Source organism: Silurus meridionalis, chromosome 6 (genome assembly GCF_014805685.1).
Source record: "Silurus meridionalis isolate SWU-2019-XX chromosome 6, ASM1480568v1, whole genome shotgun sequence".
Lineage (NCBI taxonomy): Eukaryota > Metazoa > Chordata > Actinopteri > Siluriformes > Siluridae > Silurus > Silurus meridionalis.
In genome coordinates, this window is record NC_060889.1 from 4,827,619 (window position 1) to 4,841,731 (window position 14,113).

Here is a 14,113-nt window from a genome sequence, read left to right on the forward strand (position 1 = left end):
CATTATTGTATGTTTCTGCTACCGAGTGGACGTGATGGACATCTAGATGAACAGCTGGAGGGAAAAAAAAAAAACATCTAAACAACGAAATGAATCAGTTCTCTTTTGTTTTATAATCTCTCTATAACAGCTTTATAAGCAGGACATAACACTTCTCAGAGAATTTTACTCCAAATAAGAGCTAAAACATTCAAAGTACACAAAAAAAACATGAGTTTGGCCAAAAGTTTGTGGACAGATGAGCATGTGCATCTAATTTTTTTAACATCCGTTTTACATTTAGTCTCCATTTGCTTTTATAATGAGCTCTTCTGGGAAGATGTTTTACTTGTGGAGATTTGTGGAGATTCATTGAACCACAAGGGTGTCAGAGTCAGGTAGTGATGTAGGTGAGAAGGTGAGGAGGCCTGGGACTCTATAACAGGAGATCTTCCACTTTAACCAGTGTAAAGCAGATGTTCATGGAGCTGGCTTTGTACTCAGGGGCATCATCATGCTGGAACAGGTATGGGTCTCCTAGTCCAAGTGAAGGGGAAATTTCATGCGCCAGCATCCAACGACGTCCTACACAATCGTGCACCTCCAGGTTTGTGGGAACATTTTGGGGAAGAAACACATATGGCTGTGGAGAAGGTCAGTAAAATTCTGGACAAAAGTATTTTACTGACCTTCTCCAGCCATATGTGTTTCTTCAGGAGCTATTAAACAGCTGACTTTTTTATCCACATTCGTACAAATAAACAGAGATATGTAGAACATGATAAAAACAACAACATCTCCATCAACAACAAGAGAACCATAGATTTGAGAAGTTCGGAATGATTGTGTTCGGACACGCCTTTTGCCAGTCGCTTTATTGGCCACTGTAGATCCTGTGGGCGGAGCTTGGGCAGGGAATTATTTAAAGGTCCGAAACTGATCGTTAGGTGAGATGAGTTAAATTATGAGTGAGATGAGTCAAATGATCTGAATCCAGGGTCTAACTGAAATCCCAGGATGAGTTTAACATCATGTACAAGATAAAAATGTTCTGCTCCTTCTGCGTGTTCACAGCGACACCTAGAGGAAATAAACCAAATGATGTTTTTCATTCAGGTGAAAACACAATAACAGCACACATTTAAGGCCAATAAACTTTTCTTTAATGTAGACCAACCAATAGGATGCATTTAAATGAATCATGTGACTTGGATCCCTCTCATTGGCTCTCTATTTCATAGATCAGATGTAGCCATTGATCTAGATCAGTATTGGACATAGTGTGAAAGTAAAGCAGGAGGACTAGAGAAGGATAAGTCAGAGGTCAGCTACCATAATTCATTCTTTAAGCAGGTAGTTCACTGGTCTGATCTGCTGAATGAACTCTGATACGAGTGAGGAACCTAAGGAACTCATGGAACGAAAGAACCTAAGGAACCTAAGGAATTATTAGTCTTCTGCAAATGGCTTCTGTGCCAGAGTTTACTCACCCTGCTGGGGTTTGGAAGACTTCAAACATAATGGTGGTGGTGGTGGTGGTGGTGGTGTGTGTGTGTGTGTGTGTGTGTGTGTGTGTGTGTGTGTGTGTGTCTCCACTTTGCCAATCTTTTATTAGTTTGAAACACACCACCCATATGTTTCTATAGAATGATGATTCAGTGCTCATGTGTAGGTTTTTCATGGTTCCTGTCCCCTGCTGAAGTCACATGTTGACCTCTGCATCTTAAACTCAGCTCCAATTGTGTTTATATCGGAGGAAACCATTTTTCAGGTTGATGCCTGCTCTCTCAGACCTTCACCAAACATCACATTCCGCTTGGTCTGGAGAACATACCGAGGCTGGTGTAGGAACGGCTGTTTACAGCAGCTAAAAGGTTCCTAACTGAAAGGAAACAATGGAAACCCTCTTTGTATTCATAATGGTTTTAATGGGAACTTGTATGTTTTGTTAAATAAGGGCCACCTTTAGGACACCATTAGGAGGCCATTTTAGGATTCCAATTCTGCTTTCAAAATGGTTTGATGGCTGATTGAATCTTGTGCAAAAACCCACTGCGTCATCGTTCTAACAGCTGATGCTTTGTAGTAGAAACCAGTAGAATGTCTGTAATGGTTTCTATTGTTTGAGGGTTTTTTCTGAAGAGATTAACTGTGGGGATCACTTTATTCATCCCAGGAGGAAATTCTCCGGTGTGTTAAAATAACTCTGGCTTTGTTACACCACCCTACTGTTGATTATTGTCCTCTAACAGAATGACAGATGGTTTAGACCTCATGCTCATACTCGGGGGTTTTATTCCTTTTTTTGTTTGTGTATTAATTACTTGAATTGTTCCTCCTGACAGGACCAGAGTGTAATTGCTATCACGTGTCACCAGGGGGCAGTGTTACATTACCGAACATCTCACTTCACACGTGTGAGGAGCTTTAACGCTGTTCCACATCGAAATCTAATCCTGATATCAACTTTTTTTTTGGTCTTTCAGTGTTTTAAAAATTGCAGATTTACAAAAAGGAACAAACAAAATGTCCCCACAATACCAGAACCATTAGACATTCCTACGCTTGTGGGGACTTTCGATCGAGAGTTCATACCGAAATATAAAAACATTCCTACACACACTGTTGTTTATAACTGCTATAACACCATTAAACATAGCTATAAACATACACAAATATCACCCCGGTTTCAAGTTTGGCCCAACAGCGGCAGTTTGGTGGTGGTGGGATTTGAACTTGTGACCTTCCGATCCAAAGTCCAATACCACTGAGCTCCCACCTTCCTGCAGGTCAGTAATGTAGCTGTGAAAAAAGTATTGGGATACTATAGTTTGATCAAACTCTATATTCTATAGAGAAGATCTGCTTTCCATGGGTAGGATTGGAAGATCTCCTGCTATATAAATGTGGAATATGATGTTCAGACCAGATCTTTTGCTCATACGTCATTGTGCCATTCAATGCCTTTGGATAAAAAAATTTATGTCTCCATAACAAATACATACAAATACTAACATAACCAAATAATCAAGTAAAACTTATTTATTTATTAGATTTATTTGTTATGATCGTGTTATTCCTTTTTTTATTTGATTTATTTTAAGTAAACAGAGGATGAATGAGAGTAAAGAAATAGAAAAGAAAACAGATTGGAGGAAAGAAAGAAAGAAAGAAAGAAAGAAAGAAAGAAAGAAAGAAAGAAAGAAAGAAAGAAGCACCTAAACAAGAAAGAGTAGAGAAATAATGACAGTACCCATAATGCACTTCTTGTAATTGTGCTGTAGTTCTTCCAGAGGACTGTGTGTGTGTGTGTGTGTGTGTGTGTGTGTGTGTGTGTGTGTGTGCGCGAGTAGAAAGACGTGTCTTATCACCCAGCAGCAGGAGGAAGAGGCGACTCTCAGTCATAAACCTTTTTTTTATGTGCACTCGACCAACATCCTGTAAAAGAGCATCATGTAAACATCCATCGCTCGATCTGTTCTTCTTACTGGTGAGGATAGAGAGAGAGAGAGAGAGAGAGAGAGGACACTGGACTCTTATCTGCTGGACCCCACTTGGTTTGTGTTTGGTATCAGTAGTGCAGTAAAATATATAAAAACGCTGCAGTAGTGGGTTTTGGGGTTGAAGCTCTTTTCTTCAAGCATCCAGTGTCTTTAATGTTTTCTGACCAATAATTGAATATGTAGATAAATTTCTCCTGGTTTCTCGAGCACGTTCTCTCAGCGCTGCTGCTATGGAGGACGAGGCGTGTCCTGAGAGACAATACAGATTAACATGGGGAACCCAGGAAATCGTCCTCATGAGGATCGGGATATGATATTTTTGATCACATCGCTCAACCCTACACTATTACAGTGCCTGTAGTTACTATGCAATGTAGAATGAGTACGGTCAGTGTGTGTGTGTGTGTGTGTGTGTGTGTGTGTGTGTGTGTACTTGGGTGGTTCGTGAGAAGGTGAAACGTGAGAACATGGCCGTCTTATCTTCCTGCTCTGCCCCGTGTTCGACACTGTTCCTGACACCACGCTGGCTTTGGGGAAGTTTAATTTTTTATTCATTCGTAAGAAGATTCCAGGTTCTGGATTTTCTCTGTGTCACTGTTACATCTGGAGCCAATTTCAGAAATCCAGAGGTAACTATAAACGGATAAAACGCGTTCACAATCACACCTGTTTCCCAAAGTACTGAACAAAACATACACAAAGATCAACTGAGTGATGAGGAACATAATGGAAAAGAAAATAGACAGACAGACAGACAGACAGACAGACAGATAAAAAATGGACAAAAGTGATAGAGATCTAGAGACTGGGGCAGAGAAAAGGAAAGAGAATGCAGAACAAAGAGGAAAGAAAGAGAAACAAAGAAAGCAGCAAACAAGCAAGTAAAGAAAGAAAGAAAGAAAGAAAGAAAGTGGGAGAATTAGAGAAAAGTGCAGAAAGCGAAAGCGAGAATGGAGCAAGCAAGAAATAGAGAAAGAGAGAAGTAAATAAGCAAGAAAATAAAAAGTGAAGGACAAATGAAGAAGGGATGGAAAAAATTCAAGAAGGAAAAATCATGAAAGAGAAAGGAAATTCTCGAGAGAAAAAAATAGAAGGATAAATGAAGGAAAAAATGGCGTCTGAGTCACGCAGGAATCTGAACCCTGTGACGTGTGAGTGAAGATCTGTTATGACGTGTTAATCTGGGCTACAGTGGGGAGTGTGAGAGCAACACACACACACATACACATACACACACACACACACACACACACACACACACACACACACACACACACGGGTGGAAACGTGTGCATTTGTTACAGGAATGTTGAAGTGGGTCAGAACCAGAATCCCAGAGTTTATTTGATCTTTTCATTTGTCTGAGTTGCAGTTTATTGGGTTCAGTGTTACACCCTCGTCATCTCCACATCTCAACCTAGATCAAGTTCCACGTTCTGATGCTCCGTCAACCTTCTCTGAAGTTCAGGTGTGAATCGTGGATTGTGATTGGCTGGAAGTTCAGGTGGAAGTTCAGAGCTTTGAACACACAGGTAGTTGGCGCTTTTCAGAGGAATAACTGGTATAGTACTGAATTGACATTTAGCTTTGAAACCGCCTCCTTCATGCGTCACCATGGCAACCATACATTCAGGAATCGTCAGTTCACCGTCTGTAGGTCTAACAAAGACACTTGGAAAACCAAAAACCTCAAATTTGGGCTCATCAGACTAATGGACAGTTTTACACTCATCTAATGTCCATTCCATGTGTTTCTTGGCCCAAGCGAGTTTCTTCTGCTTGTTGTTCTTCTGAAGAAATGGTTTCTTTGCCACATTTTGACCATAAAGGTCTGACTCACGCAGTCTCCTCTGAACAGTGAACGTTAAAATATGTCTTCACCTTAAACCCCCAAGAAGCATTTATGAAAATCTGTGGTTTCTGAGGCTGGTAGTTTTAATAAACTTATCCTCTGCAGCAGAGGTAGCTCTTGGTCCTCATGAGAGAGGTTTCATCATAGCGTTTGATGGTTTTGGACCTTTTCTTGTTCTTTAACTGATGTTTCCTGCTATAATATGGATTTGTACAGTAGGTGTAGTAGCACTAAGAAGGTTATTGACTCTGAACTCACATTTTCCTCTGCACAAGAAACTGAAGCTCTAAAGCACATTAAGAAATGTCACAAATGAGCTCTTAATGACCTGAAACCCGTTCCAGGTGACGACCTCGTGTATCTGATGAGAGAAGACCAGGAGTTTGCCTACCTTGGAGAATCAAGAATATAAAACGCATTCTGGGTTCTTTAACACGTTTTTGTTTACTACAGAATTCCAGACGTGTTCCTTCATAGTTTGGATTCTTCACTACGAATGTACAATGTTGAAAATAATACAAATAAAGAAAATACAGACTTCTCACTGGTTCTATAAGAGTTGAGTGGTTTAGTGTTATTGCGATGAGGATGTGATGAAGATTATTAACCAGGTTTTGATTGTATTTTTCTGTAATGTGGGAACTGGGACACAGCCACGGAACTGTATTTTTCCCTCAAGAAATTATGTTGAGTCTTAACACTGGGGAGGGAAGTAGATCTGTGTGTGTGTGTGTGTGTGTGTTTAAAAGAGAGTGGTGTGTGTGTGTGTGTGTGTGTGTGTGTGTGTGTGTTGAAGAGGGAGGGAACAATATCACGTAGGCTATTGTTAGCGCCCGGCAGCATCTCAGAGCTTCTCTGCACACTATCCTCTGATGGACCTCTGACAAAACGGATCCACTTTAAAGAGCGTGTACGGAGAGTTCAAGCGGAAAAAAAAGAAGATTGAGGAGCTTTATTTCATTCTAAAACAAACTTCTCAGACATCAGGATGAACACCACAGCCGGGGCTGAGAACTACAGACGAGGATGGACCAAAGACGAGAAGGTAAAAGTGGATGGTTTTTATACTTTCACTTTTTTAATCACCTCGTGTTTTTCTACACGCCAGAAAACATCGAAGTCCAGAAAATACGTGGTCTTTAAATTCTGATCCCAACATTTCTTCTGAGTGATGCTCACTAACAGAGACTCACTTCCATCTGGTGGATCTGATCTGCATTACAGACGATAAAAAGACAGAAAATATGATTTATTTAATAAAGTGATTGAATTAAAAGTTGTTCATTTCAGCTTCGATTAGAAAACCCAGGAAGTGACCTCCTGGACTGGACTCATTTAATCTCAAACTTGGTTAAAACACCACATAACTGTGGAACATTTGGAGTGAAGAAGTGTGTAGACACGGATCAGAGCGAATGTTTAGAAATAAACCGTGTTTCGAGAAAATTCGATGATTGGCGTCCACTGGTCTACACATGGCATCTTTCTACGTCCCTCTCTCTTCCTGACAGACTGACTAGTGGTGTAACTGTGTGTGTGTGTGTGTGTGTGTGTGTGTGTGTTTATGTATATATATATATATATATATATATAGTGCTCCATGTGACTCCAGAGATTCCAGTGATAAATTACAGCAGCTGCACTGAGATTAGTATGTGTGAGTCCCAGAGGAGGCTTTCACACATGCAGAGTTTATACAGTTTAAACAATGCCATGGTGGGTGTGTGTGTGTGTGTGTGTGTGTGTGTGTGTGTGTGTGTGTGTTCAACTCCCCTGCTTGGGAGAGCGCTCACTCCTTTCTTTTATTAGTCACAAAACCACAAGTTTACATTGGTGGGGAGAATGTGGATCAGTGATTGGTTGGTGGGGAGAATGTGGATCAGTGATTGGTTGGGGAGAATGTGGATCAGTGATTGGTTGGGGAGAATGTGGATCAGTGATTGGTTGGTGGGGAGAATGTGGATCAGTGATTGGTTGGTGAGGAGAATGTGGATCAGTGATTGGTTGGTGAGGAGAATGTGGATCAGTGATTGGTTGGTGGGGAGAATGTGGATCAGTGATTGGTTGGTGGGGAGAATGTGGATCAGTGATTGGTTGGTGGGGAGAATGTGGATCAGTGATTGGTTGGTGAGGAGAATGTGGATCAGTGATTGGTTGGTGGGGAGAATGTGGATCAGTGATTGGTTGGTGAGGAGAATGTGGATCAGTGATTGGTTGGTGGGGAGAATGTGGATCAGTGATTGGTTGGTGGGGAGAATGTGGATCAGTGATTGGTTGGTGAGGAGAATGTGGATCAGTGATTGGTTGGTGAGGAGAATGTGGATCAGTGATTGGTTGGTGGGGAGAATGTGGATCAGTGATTGGTTGGTGGGGAGAATGTGGATCAGTGATTGGTTGGTGAGGAGAATGTGGATCAGTGATTGGTTGGTGAGGAGAATGTGGATCAGTGATTGGTTGGTGGGGAGAATGTGGATCAGTGATTGGTTGGTGGGGAGAATGTGGATCAGTGATTGGTTGGTGGGGAGAATGTGGATCAGTGATTGGTTGGTGGGGAGAATGTGGATCAGTGATTGGTTGGTGGGGAGAATGTGGATCAGTGATTGGTTGGTGAGGAGAATGTGGATCAGTGATTGGTTGGTGAGGAGAATGTGGATCAGTGATTGGTTATTGGTAAATAATGTTAATCAGTGATAACCTCTTTACAACTTCTCACAACCTCTCCACAATAATATTTAAAAAATCTCTCCAAAAGTTCAAAATTAAATGTATTCTTATTTTTCTGTATAAAAATCCCTCTGTGCCACAGTCTGAATAAAACATTTATTATTATAATAAAAATACATGTATATATATATATATATATATTTAATAATTACTACTAATAATAATAATAATTGTCTTTATTTATTTATTTATTTATGTGTAATTCAACTTTTAAAGGGAGACGAGAATAAATTAGGCCCCTGCGCCCCCTGCTGGACTCGGAGAGAATTTACACACACTCACACTAACTATAATTGTCTTTCTGTCTTTCTTTGACTCTGTCTCTATCTATCTTTGTCTTTCATCATCTATCTCTCTATCATTGTAAGTCTCTCGAGCTCTCTGTCTAAAATAGAATGAAAAATGGCAAAATCTGAAACTATAATGTAGGCTTGTGTGTGTGTATATGTATATGTGCATGTGTGTGTGTGTGTGTGTGTGTGTATATGTATATGTGCATGTGTGTGCGTGTGTGTGTGTGTTGAGGTTTTTGAATGCAGTGGACGTGTTTGATTTAAGAAATAGGTTTTTCCTGCTCAAGTGATTTTTAAAGTGCTGTGACTCACTGACTGACTGACATTCAGAATATTTTTCTGTGTGTGTGTGTGTGTGTGTGTGTGTGTGTGTGGAGCATTAATGGTTGTCAGCATCCTCGTATTATTTTCAGAAGTTTGAAATATTACAGTATAGATAAAAGTATTATAAAGTATTAAAATTGTATTTATTTAGAAAAAGAAACTCCGACCTGCTCGTAATGTTGAAGAATGAAGCAGGAAATATTCAGAGAAAAGTACGCACAGGTTTATCTCATTTTATCAACTAAGATGTGAAATTCCTGGTGAAAAACTCGTATCATGTGTGATTTACAGAGTAACAGATACTAATCTTATCTAATGTAATCTCCCCTGCTGTGACCAAAAGTTTGTGGACACCTGAGACACCTGAGCACTCACTGGATTTTGTGGAGATTCATGATTCCGCATGTGGCATTACAAAAAAGTCAGATGTCCCAATACTTTTGGACCACCGCCATTAAAACCCCGATAAAGATTAGAGATTATGTAGGTGGTGTATGTGTTGGTGGTGTTTGTGTAGGTGGTGTAGGTGGTGTTTATGTAGGTGGTGGTGGTGGTGGTGGTGTTTATGTAGGTGGTGTAGGTGGTGTTATGTAGGTGTTGGTGTTTATGTAGGTGGTGTGGTGGTGTTTATGTAGGTGTTGGTGTTTATGTAGGTGGTGTAGGTGGTGTTTATGTAGGTGTTGGTGGTGGTGGTGTTTATGTAGGCGGTGTAGGTGGTGTTTATGTAGGTGGTGTTTGTGTAGGTGGTGGTGTTGATGGTGTTTATGTAGGTGGTGTTGGTGGTGTTTATGTAGGCGGTGTAGGTGGTGTTTATGTAGGTGGTGTAGGTGGTAGTGGTGTTTATGTAGGCGGTGTAGGTGTTGTTTATGTAGGCGTGTAGGTGGTGTTTATGTAGGTGGTGTAGGTGATAGTGGTGTTTATGTAGGTGGTGTAGGTGGTAGTGGTGTTTATGTAGGCGGTGTGGGTGGTGTTTATGTAGGCGGTGTAGGTGGGGTTTATGTAGGCGGTGTTTATGTAGGCGGTGTAGGTGTTGTTTATGTAGGCGGTGTAGGTGGTAGTGGTGTTTATGCAGGCGGTGTAGGTGGTGTTTATGTAGGCGATGTAGGTGGTGGTGTTTATGTGGCGGTGTAGGTGGTGTTTATGTAGGCGGTGCAGGTGGTGTTTATGTAGGCGGTGTAGGTGGTGTTTATGTGGTGTTTATGTAGGTGTAGGTGGTGTTTATGCAGGCGGTGTAGGTGGTGTAGGTGGTGGTGTTGATGGTGTTTATGTAGGTGTGTAGGTGGTGTTTATGTGGCGGTGTAGGTGGTAGTGGTGTTTATGTGGTGTTTATGTAGGCGGTGCAGGTGGTAGTGGTGTTTATGTGGCGGTGTAGGTGGTGTTTATGTAGGCGGTGTAGGTGGTAGTGGTGTTTATGTAGGCGGTGTAGGCGGTGTTTATGTAGGCGGTGTAGGTGGTGTTTATGTAGGCGGTGTTTGTGTAGGTGGTGGTGTTGATGGTGTTTATGTAGGTGGTGTTGGTGGTGTTTATGTAGGTGGTGTTGGTCTTCTACCTCAGGCTGGATCTCTGAGCAAGAGAGCGAGCAAGTGGTTTCACACTCATCATCAAACACTGCCATAAATCTCCTCTCCTGAATTTCATCAGCTCACAGCCTGTAGGGCAAGTTATTATTCTATTCCTTTCAAAACACACACACACACACACACACACACACACACACACACACACTCACACAAACTCACACACACACGGTCAGTCTTGCACGACTAGATAAAGATGGACGCTGGTTGACTTCAGAGAGGCCTGTAGGGAAATATGGAGTCTGCGATCATCTCAGGGACGACGTCAAGCTCCTTCAGAACAAACCACCGGCCGTAACTAAACTTCTGTGTGTGTGTGAGAGGGAGAGAGAGAGAGAGAGAGAGAGAGAGAGAGAGAGAGAGAGAGAGAAGAAACACCCAATATATTTCCATACATTTGATGAGGATGAGGTTGATGATGATGATTATAGAAAGGACGATAGTGAGAAAGGTGGTGTAGGTGGTGTTGGATGTGTTAGAGGTGTTGGATGTGGTTTAGGTGTTGGAGGTGTTTTGAAGATGGTGGTGTTGGAGGCGGTGTAGGTGGTGCTGATGGTGTTGGAGGTTGTGTTTGTGATGTAGGTGGTTTTGGCATGTTGGAGGTGGTGTAGCATACCCAGCTGAACAGATACACTTTACTCTCTTGAAACTGATGTTTATCAGGGATTTTAATGTCCAAAATAAACACCGTAAGAGCTGAATAAAACCACAAAACATACAAAGTGACTAAATAAAACTCACAGCTACAAAACAACAAGCTTGAACTGAAAACCCACATCAATCATAATGTTAACAAAATAATAATAACACACCTTATTATGCTTAAAATAAACAATTACAATTAATGCTCCAATCTCTATATAGCAAAATCAGCACGTGAAATGCTAACCTGCATACATTAGCGACCTGCTAAGCATTAACCATTAGCTTCAGTGGAGAAGCTAAAATAAACATTCCAAAACCACCAAATTTCCCACACAGATGAAATTAAATGATACCTTGTGCCCTTCATCAGCCAGGAGCTAAGAGGCAGGAAGAAACCCTTTTAAACACGTGTTTGACACCTGAGACACCTGAGCACTCACTGGATTTTGTGGAGATTCATGATTCCGCATGTGGCATTACAAAAAGTCAGATGTCCCAATACTTTTGGACCACCGCCATTAAAACCCGATAAAGATTAGAGATTATGTAGGTGGTGTAGGTGGTGGTGGTGTTTATGTAGGTGGTGTAGGTGGTGTTTATGTAGGTGGTGGTGGTGGTGGTGGTGTTTATGTAGGTGGTGTAGGTGGTGTTATGTAGGTGTTGGTGGTGTTTATGTAGGTGGTGTAGGTGGTGTTTATGTAGGTGTTGGTGGTGGTGGTGTTTATGTAGGCGGTGTAGGTGGTGTTTATGTGGCGGTGTTTGTGTAGGTGGTGGTGTTGATGGTGTTTATGTAGGTGGTGTTGGTGGTGTTTATGTAGGCGGTGTAGGTGGTGTTTATGTAGGTGGTGTAGGTGGTAGTGGTGTTTATGTAGGCGGTGTAGGTGGTGTTTATGTAGGCGTGTAGGTGGTGTTTATGTAGGTGGTGTAGGTGGTAGTGGTGTTTATGTAGGTGGTGTAGGTGGTAGTGGTGTTTATGTAGGCGTGTAGGTGGTAGTGGTGTTTATGTAGGCGGTGTAGGTGGTGTTTATGTAGGCGGTGTAGGCGGTGTTTATGTAGGCGGTGTAGGTGGTGTTTATGTAGGTGGTGTAGGTGGTAGTGGTGTTTATGTAGGCGATGTAGGTGGTGTTTATGTAGGCGATGTAGGTGGTGTTTATGTAGGCGGTGTAGGTGGTGTTGGTGGTGTTTATGTAGGCGGTGTAGGTGGTGTTTATGTAGGCGTGTAGGTGGTGTAGGTGGTGTTTATGTAGGTGGTGTAGGTGGTGTAGGTGGTGGTGGTGTTTATGTGGCGGTGTTTGTGTAGGTGGTGTTTGTGTAGGTGGTGTTTATGTGGCGGTGTAGGTGGTAGTGGTGTTTATGTAGGCGTGTAGGTGGTGTTTATGTAGGTGGTGTTTATGTAGGTGGTGTTTATGTAGGTGTTGGTGGTGTTTATGTAGGTGTTGGTGGTGGTGGTGTTTATGTAGGTGGTGTTTATGTGGCGGTGTAGGTGGTGTTTATGTGGCGGTGTTTGTGTAGGTGGTGGTGTTGATGGTGTTTATGTAGGTGGTGTTGGTGGTGTTTATGTAGGTGGTGTTGGTCTTCTACCTCAGGCTGGATCTCTGAGCAAGAGAGCGAGCAAGTGGTTTCACACTCATCATCAAACACTGCCATAAATCTCTCTCCTGAATTTCATCAGCTCACAGCCTGTAGGGCAAGTTATTATTCTATTCCTTTCAAAACACACACACACACACACACACACACACACACACACACACACACACAAACTCACACACACACGGTCAGTCTTGCACGACTAGATAAAGATGGACGCTGGTTGACTTCAGAGAGGCCTGTAGGGAAATATGGAGTCTGCGATCATCTCAGGGACGACGTCAAGCTCCTTCAGAACAAACCACCGGCCGTAACTAAACTTCTGTGTGTGTGTGAGAGGGAGAGAGAGAGAGAGAGAGAGAGAGAGAGAAGAAACACCCAATATATTTCCATACATTTGATGAGGATGAGGTTGATGATGATGATTATAGAAAGGACGATAGTGAGAAAGGTGGTGTAGGTGGTGTTGGATGTGTTAGAGGTGTTGGATGTGGTTTAGGTGTTGGAGGTGTTTTTGAAGATGGTGGTGTTGGAGGCGGTGTAGGTGGTGCTGATGGTGTTGGAGGTTGTGTTTGTGATGTAGGTGGTTTTGGCATGTTGGAGGTGGTGTAGCATACCCAGCTGAACAGATACACTTTACTCTCTTGAAACTGATGTTTATCAGGGATTTTAATGTCCAAAATAAACACCGTAAGAGCTGAATAAAACCACAAAACATACAAAGTGACTAAATAAAACTCACAGCTACAAAACAACAAGCTTGAACTGAAAACCCACATCAATCATAATGTTAACAAAATAATAATAACACACCTTATTATGCTTAAAATAAACAATTACAATTAATGCTCCAATCTCTATATAGCAAAATCAGCACGTGAAATGCTAACCTGCATACATTAGCGACCTGCTAAGCATTAACCATTAGCTTCAGTGGAGAAGCTAAAATAAACATTCCAAAACCACCAAATTTCCCACACAGATGAAATTAAAATGATACCTTGTGCCCTTCATCAGCCAGGAGCTAAGAGGCAGGAAGAAACCCTTTTAAACACGTGTTTGACACCAGTACAGCAAAAAGTCCACCTTTCAGTAACAAATCAGACTGCCAATTCACGTAGCAAAATTCACTAATGACCCACAGCGCCATCACATGACCACACCGCCCTCTATTGGACGGAGGTAAAGTGTCCGTGATTGGAAGATTTAATGGTCATTTACAGGTGGTGTTAGCAGTGGTGTTGAAGGTGGTGTTGGTGCTGGGGGTGTTGGTGTTGGTGGCGTTGGAGGTGTTGTAGGTAGTGTTGGTGATGTTGGAAGTGCTAGAGCAGTTGTAGGTGTTGTTGTTGATGTAAGTGGTGTTGGAGGTGGTGTAGGTGGTGGTGTTAGTGATGTAGATGCTGCTGGTGGTGGTGGTGGTTTTGAAAATGTTGGACGTGTTGTAGGTGATGTTGGTGGTGTTGGAGGTGATGTTAGAGGTGTTGTAAGTGTTGGGGGTGGTGTTGTAGGTGATTCTGGAGGTGTTGGTGGTGCTGGTGATTTAGGTGGTGTTGGTGGTTATGGTGGTGTTTGAGTTGTTGTTTATTATGTGGTGTAAACAAATGCCTCTGATTCCTGTCAATTTAA

At 42.0% G+C, this 14,113-nt stretch overlaps 2 long non-coding RNA genes across 2 annotated transcripts; both read right to left on the minus strand.

Moving 5' to 3' along the window:
* Nucleotides 1-6,271: 6,271 nt before the first annotated feature.
* LOC124387758 lies at nucleotides 6,272-10,945 on the minus strand. The gene is made up of 3 exons (XR_006926223.1): nucleotides 10,869-10,945; nucleotides 10,225-10,558; nucleotides 6,272-6,547 (listed from the first exon to the last, which is right to left on the minus strand). It is a non-coding gene; the product is annotated as an uncharacterized LOC124387758 (long non-coding RNA).
* Nucleotides 10,946-12,658: 1,713 nt separating this feature from the next.
* Nucleotides 12,659-13,689, minus strand: LOC124387757. The gene is made up of 3 exons (XR_006926222.1): nucleotides 13,488-13,689; nucleotides 13,105-13,184; nucleotides 12,659-12,809 (listed from the first exon to the last, which is right to left on the minus strand). It is a non-coding gene; the product is annotated as an uncharacterized LOC124387757 (long non-coding RNA).
* Nucleotides 13,690-14,113: the final 424 nt, after the last annotated feature.